Genomic DNA, 7,500 nt, shown 5'->3' with positions numbered 1-7,500 from the left:
CACACGAAACCCTTCTCCACTTCAGTCCTCCAAGGTCTCATTCGATTATTTGCTACTACCACCAAGATCTGTACCAATAGCGGCTCCATGCAGGCTTACGCCAAACACTTCTAAGCACACTATTGTACCCTCCTACTCACTAAAGTTTCAAAATTTATAAATCAATCGAAATTGTTTTATAAATCATCTACTTTAGCGGTAATGTATAGGTATACAACTTAAGCGCCATCCATTTTAAGGGCTAGTTGCTTCGGCAGGTGAGTTGTTACACACTCCTTAGCGGATTACGACTTCCATGTCCACCGTCCTGCTGTTTTAAGCAACCAACGCCTTTCATGGTATCTGCATGAGTTGTTAATTTAGGCACCGTAACATTACGTTTGGTTCATCCCACAGCGCCAGTTCTGCTTACCAAAAGTGGCCCACTGGGCACATTATATCATAACCTCAACCTTCATATCAAGAAAGGTGAGGTTCTTACCCATTTAAAGTTTGAGAATAGGTTAAAATCGTTTCGACCCTAAGGCCTCTAATCATTCGCTTTACCAGATAAGATTATTTTATATAATTTTTAAATGCACCAGCTATCCTGAGGGAAACTTCGGAGGGAACCAGCTACTAGATGGTTCGATTGGTCTTTCGCCCCTATACTCAATTCTGACAATCGATTTGCACGTCAGAACTGTTTCGGTCTTCCATCAGGGTTTCCCCTGACTTCAACCTGATCAAGTATAGTTCACCATCCTTTCGGGTCACAGCATATATGCTCAAGGTACGCTCCAGTTAGAGGTATAAATAATAATAAATTATCATTATACATAACTATATGGAACGCCCCGGGATTGAATTAATTGACTATTTAAGAAAATAGACTAAAAATTAATCCCATTATATTTTTAAGTTAAGTTAATTATGCCATTAAGTTTAATATAACTCAATGGACTTGCACATATGTTAGACTCCTTGGTCCGTGTTTCAAGACGGGTCCCGAAGGTATCCTGAATCTTTCGCATTGTTAATCAATATAAATGCATACAAATAAATATTAATATCATAGATATTAAATTTTTTGTAAAATTCAAAAATGAATTTTAGCATTATATATAATAAAATCTATCAACACTTTATCAAATCATTAGTATTTATTCTATGTTAATATGCTTAAAAAGCAAATTAATTTAAATAAACTTAATATCACCAATGATCTTTTGATAAATACTTTATTATGTTAATAGATTACAATGTCCTTATATGAAAAAAATGCACATTATTTTTAATTATTTAATGATGAATTTTTCATAATGGATATTCAGGTTCATCGGGCTTAACCTCTAAGCAGTTTCACGTACTATTTAACTCTCTATTCAGAGTTCTTTTCAACTTTCCCTCACGGTACTTGTTTACTATCGGTCTCATGGTTATATTTAGTTTTAGATGGAGTTTACCACCCACTTAGTGCTGCACTATCAAGCAACACGACTCTTTGGAAATATCTTTCTAGTAATCATTAACGTTATACGGGCCTGGCACCCTCTATGGGTAAATGGCCTCATTTAAGAAGGACTTAAATCGTTAATTTCTCATACTAGATATTAAGATAATTCCATACACTGCATCTCACATTTGACATATAGACAAGTGACTTAGTGCTGAACTATTTTCTTTTCGCTCGCCGCTACTAAGAAAATCCTTGTTAGTTTCTTTTCCTCCCTCATTAATATGCTTAAATTCAGGGGGTAATCCCATATGAGTTGAGGTTGTTTTAAAATATTTTTTATCTTCTCACAATTTAATAAATAATTATATCATCTTTTCATCTCTATTTTTCTTTTTTCCTTTTATATAAATATATATTATAAATAATAATTATGTAAAATGAGGCAATTCTAGAATAAAAAAAATTAATTTTTATGCTAGACATTCCTCCTTTAATTACATATATAAATTAATATTTTATATATATATAAATAATATGAAAATTTTTTAAAGAGAATACTTAGATTCAAAATTTTTTTTATTTCATTTTATTTGAGAGGATTTTTTTTTTTTTAAGAATATATTAATAAATAAAAAATTCATTATATATCTTTATTTTTTTGCTATTAATATTATGAATTATTTAAAATCCAATAATATACACATTTGCTTAAATTCAATTATTTTTATAAAAGAATAAGCAACTTATTTAGCATAGTCTTACAACCCTCAACCATATGTAGTCCAAGCAGTACTTTTAAAATTTAATTTAATGTACATAACAGCATGGACTGCGATAATGCGTTTCAAAATGTCGATGTTCATGTGTCCTGCAGTTCACACGATGACGCACAGTTTGCTGCGTTCTTCATCGACCCATGAGCCAAGTGATCCACCGCTTAGAGTATTTTTTTATTTATTTTTATTTATAACAAATGTCAATTTTTTTTTGCATATATTAATTGAAAGAGTAAAATTAAATAATAATAATAATAAAATATAAATTGATTTTCTTTCAATAATATATATCAAATATATTTAACTCTAAACATTTTTATTAAGTTGCGAATGTCTTAGTTCAACAATAATACAGTGGTGGTATTTATTATGTTTGAATATTTTGTATTTTTTTAATCATTTTATTTATATATAAAATATAATAATAAATATATACCACTTTTGTTATTGTGAACAAATTAACTTATCATTCAATCAAATGAATAATAAGTACAACTTTCTATTTTCATGTTTAAAGGTTTTTAAAAGAAAAAATAAGAAAAAACATTACAAAATGTACCATCATATTATATTTAATATGATATAATTGATGGATAACAAATTGAATGAAAAAGAATAAAAAGAATATGGATTCAAAATAATTATAAATTTTTCTTTTTTTTCTTTTTTTCTTTTGTTTGTTTTTGTTTTTATTTGTTTTGGCATTGTTTGTTTTTCTTACGGATATGGAACACAATAATGATCCTTCCGCAGGTTCACCTACGGAAACCTTGTTACGACTTTTTACTTCCTCTAAATAATCAAGTTCGGTCAACTTTTGCCGAAACAAACCGTGACACACGAGGCGTCACAGTGATCACGTCCGGAGACCTCACTAAATAATTCAATCGGTAGTAGCGACGGGCGGTGTGTACAAAGGGCAGGGACTTAATCAATGCGAGTTAATAACTCGCACTTACTGGGAATTTCCAAGTTCCATGTGAACAGTTTCAGTTCACAATCCCAAGCATGAAAGTGGTTCAGCGGTTTACCCGGACCTCTCGGTCTAGGAAATACACGTTGATACTTTCATTGTAGCGCGCGTGCAGCCCAGGACATCTAAGGGCATCACAGACCTGTTATTGCTCAATCTCGTTACTGCTAGACGCAATTTGTCCATTTAAGAAGCTAGTGTCCTTATAATGGACAAAACCAACAGGTACGACTCCACTTATATAAACACATTCAAACACTTGTACATTCAAGATGTACGCATGAAAGAAGGCTATATAAGTTTCAACATCATAATCCTGAAAGCATCTATTTAAATATATTTGAGTCTCGTTCGTTATCGGAATTAACCAGACAAATCACTCCACGAACTAAGAACGGCCATGCACCACCACCCATAGATTCGAGGAAAGAGCTATCAATCTGTCTTACACGCTTATGTTCGGACCTGGTAAGTTTTTCCGTGTTGAGTCAAATTAAGCCGCAGGCTCCACTCCTGGTGGTGCCCTTCCGTCAATTCCTTTAAGTTTCAGCTTTGCAACCATACTTCCCCCGGAGCCCAAAAGCTTTGGTTTCCCGGGGAAGCGACTGAGAGAGCCATAGTAGTAGCTACACCCAATTGCTAGCTGGCATCGTTTATGGTTAGAACTAGGGCGGTATCTGATCGCCTTCGAACCTCTAACTTTCGTTCTTGATTAATGAAAACATCTTTGGCAAATGCTTTCGCTTAAGTTAGTCCTTACGACGGTCCAAGAACTCGCGTCGTAATACTAATGCCCCCAAACTGCTTCTATTAATCATTACCTCTTGATCTAAAAACCAATGAAAGTAGAACAGAGGTCTTATTTCATTATTCCATGCACAAAATATTCAGGCATTTGGAGCCTGCTTTAAGCACTCTAATTTGTTCAAAGTAATTGTACCGGCCCACAACAACACTCGATGAAGAGCACTGAAGTAGGTTTAAATAGGAGGAATATATAAAAAATACATTGTATTAATTATATATAAGAACTCCACCGGTAATACGCTTACATACATAAGGTAATGTACATACCACAATATATAGTTGTACTACCCGTATGAAGCACAAATTCAACTACGAACGTTTTAACCGCAACAACTTTAATATACGCTATTGGAGCTGGAATTACCGCGGCTGCTGGCACCAGACTTGCCCTCCAATAGGTCCTTGTTAAAGGATTTAAAGTGTACTCATTCCAATTACAGGGCCTCGGATATGAGTCCTGTATTGTTATTTTTCGTCACTACCTCCCCGAACTGGGAGTGGGTAATTTACGCGCCTGCTGCCTTCCTTAGATGTGGTAGCCGTTTCTCAGGCTCCCTCTCCGGAATCGAACCCTGATTCCCCGTTACCCGTTGCAACCATGGTAGTCCTAGATACTACCATCAAAAGTTGATAGGGCAGACATTTGAAAGATCTGTCGTCGGTACGGGACCATACGATCTGCAAGTTATCTAGAGTTCAACCAATTTAACGATCAAATGATCGCTTGGTTTTAGTCTAATAAAAGCACACGTTCCATAAGGTCCGTGTTTATATTGCATGTATTAGCTCTAGAATTACCACAGTTATCCAAGTAACTGTTAACGATCTATGGAACCATAACTGATATAATGAGCCTTTTGCGGTTTCACTTTTAATTTGTTTGTACTTAGACATGCATGGCTTAATCTTTGAGACAAGCATATAACTACTGGCAGGATCAACCAGAATAATATATATATTTGTTTATATATTTTTCTTTGTTTTTCATATTTGAAAATTTCATAAATTACGGTGTATATAAAAAGTAAAGGGGAAAACGCACATACAATAGAACGTAATTTTAATAACACAATTTATGTATCATCTCATCATCATCATCATTATTATTATTATTATTTATTAATAATGTGCTTTTATTTGTATAAAATATTTGTATTTTATTTGGTCTTCTTCTTTGTTGTGTTTTTCTTTCATTTTCTTTCGTTCAATGTGCGCTCCCGCCGACCCCTTTAGCTTTTCTTATCAGAATTCAAAAACCGTTTTTTATGAAAAAGAATTTTCGTTCTCTATATATATTTTGTATAAAAATATAAGAACGATATTTCTTCTTAATATTTGCCAATTTTCAAATGTATCATTTTTAATAACATTTTACTTTTTCTTCAAATGCATTTTTAATGTAATAATTTCATATATTACATAATTTTTCTCTCTGAATTGAAATTAATAATTCCATAATTCTATTTTTTAATCATAAATATATATATGATTGAAAAAATTTCTCCTTTTTTCTTTTGTTTAAAATTTAGTTTTTCTTATAATTTTTATTTGTTTTGTTTTTTTTTTTTCTTCATCTGTTTAATTTCCTGTATGTATACAAGAAACAAACAGTTGAGGATAATTTCTATGTAATGCTAGTATAGAATATAAAATTTTGAATTCAAAAATTTATTTCTATTTAAACTAACTATAGAATACCAGGAATAAAATACAATGACACCAATATGCCAAGGTTACATTCCATAATATGTTAGTATAGAATATAAATTCTTCATATATGTATATATATTCGAAAATTGTTTCTATTTAAACTAACGTATGGAAAACTATGAATAAAATCACAAATACACCAATATGCCAAGGCAACAATCAATAGTTACATTCCATAATATGTTAGTATAGAATATAAATTCTTCATATATGTATATATATTCGAAAATTGTTTCTATTTAAACTAACGTATGGAAAACTATGAATAAAATCACAAATACACCAATATGCCAAGGTAACAATCAATAGTTACATTCCATAATATGTTAGTATAGAATATAAATTCTTCATATATGTATATATATTCGAAAATTGTTTCTATTTAAACTAACGTATGGAAAACTATGAATGAAATCTCACAATACACCAATATGCCAAGGTAACAATCAATAGTTACATTCCATAATATGTTAGTATAGAATATAAATTCTTCATATATGTATATATATTCGAAAATTGTTTCTATTTAAACTAACGTATGGAAAACTATGAATGAAATCTCACAATACACCAATATGCCAAGGTAACAATCAATAGTTACATTCCATAATATGTTAGTATAGAATATAAATTCTTCATATATGTATACATATTCGAAAATTGTTTCTATTTAAACTAACGTATGGAAAACTAGGAATAAATCCACAATATCACCAGTTTAACATAACTCAAATTCGTGTTTCATATAGTTATGATTCGATTTATATGCTTCAATATCATTGGTTAGTTAAATGTTGATATTTTCATATTATTCACATGCCTTCACCGTGAGTGTTTTTTGCCATGCACACCACACATTGTGAAAAATGTATGGGAAAAATTCAATTCAATACATTTCAGTTTGATTTCATATAATTCAATTACATTTTATATATTTCAATAATACCATCAACTTAACTAAATATATATTAAAATACTAAATTATATATATGATGATATTTTCCATATATTTGAAATGTCTTTATTATAATTTATTCAGTTTATCATATGAATGTATTGTGTTAAATTTTACTTTCATACATTTAATCGAATTTAGTTTCATATAAATTCGATTCGATTTTCTTTCATATATCTCACTTGCCTTCACCGTGAGTGTTTCTGACAATGTACACAACGCATTGTGAAAAATGTATGGGCAAAATTTTGTTAAATTTTACTTTCATACATTTAATCGAATATAGTTTCATATAAATTCGATTTGATTTTCTTTCATATATATCTCACTTGACTTCACCGTGAGTGTTTCTGACAATGTACACAACGTATTGTGAAAAATGTATGGGCAAAATTTAACTTAATACAATTCAATATATTTCAAATGTTTTTCTTATATATTTATTCAGTTTATCATATGAATGTATTGTGGTAAATTTTACTTTCATACATTTAATCGAATATAGTTTCATATAAATTCGATTTGATTTTCTTTCATATATATCTCACTTGCCTTCACCGTGAGTGTTTCTGACAATGTACACAACGCATTGTGAAAAATGTATGGTGAAAATCTAACTTAATAGAATTCAATATATTTCAAATGGCTTTATTATATATTTACTCAGTTTATCATATGAATGTATTGTGGTAAATTTTAATTTCATACATTTAATCGAATATAGTTTCATATAAATTCGATTTGATTATATTTCATATATTTCACATGCCTTCACCGTGAGTGTTTTTTGCCATGCACACCACACATTGTGTAAAATGTATGGGAAAAATTCAATTAAATA

General features: G+C 30.6%; 3 pseudogenes; all 3 read right to left on the bottom strand.

Annotated features, from left to right (window-relative positions):
* The window catches only part of LOC128871048 (large subunit ribosomal RNA), a 4,517-nt pseudogene extending 2,757 nt beyond the window's left edge, over nucleotides 1-1,760 (bottom strand).
* A 439-nt stretch (nucleotides 1,761-2,199) lies between these two features.
* LOC128871036 (5.8S ribosomal RNA) lies at nucleotides 2,200-2,383 on the bottom strand (annotated as a pseudogene).
* Nucleotides 2,384-2,950: 567 nt separating this feature from the next.
* Nucleotides 2,951-4,942, bottom strand: LOC128871046 (small subunit ribosomal RNA; annotated as a pseudogene).
* Between the last annotated feature and the right edge of the window lie 2,558 nt (nucleotides 4,943-7,500).

The sequence above is a fragment of the Anastrepha ludens genome, unplaced genomic scaffold (genome assembly GCF_028408465.1).
Source record: "Anastrepha ludens isolate Willacy unplaced genomic scaffold, idAnaLude1.1 ptg000078l, whole genome shotgun sequence".
In the NCBI taxonomy this organism is placed as follows: domain Eukaryota; kingdom Metazoa; phylum Arthropoda; class Insecta; order Diptera; family Tephritidae; genus Anastrepha; species Anastrepha ludens.
Note: the sequence above shows the minus strand (reverse complement) of the source record. Positions and strands in the feature narration are given on the sequence as shown.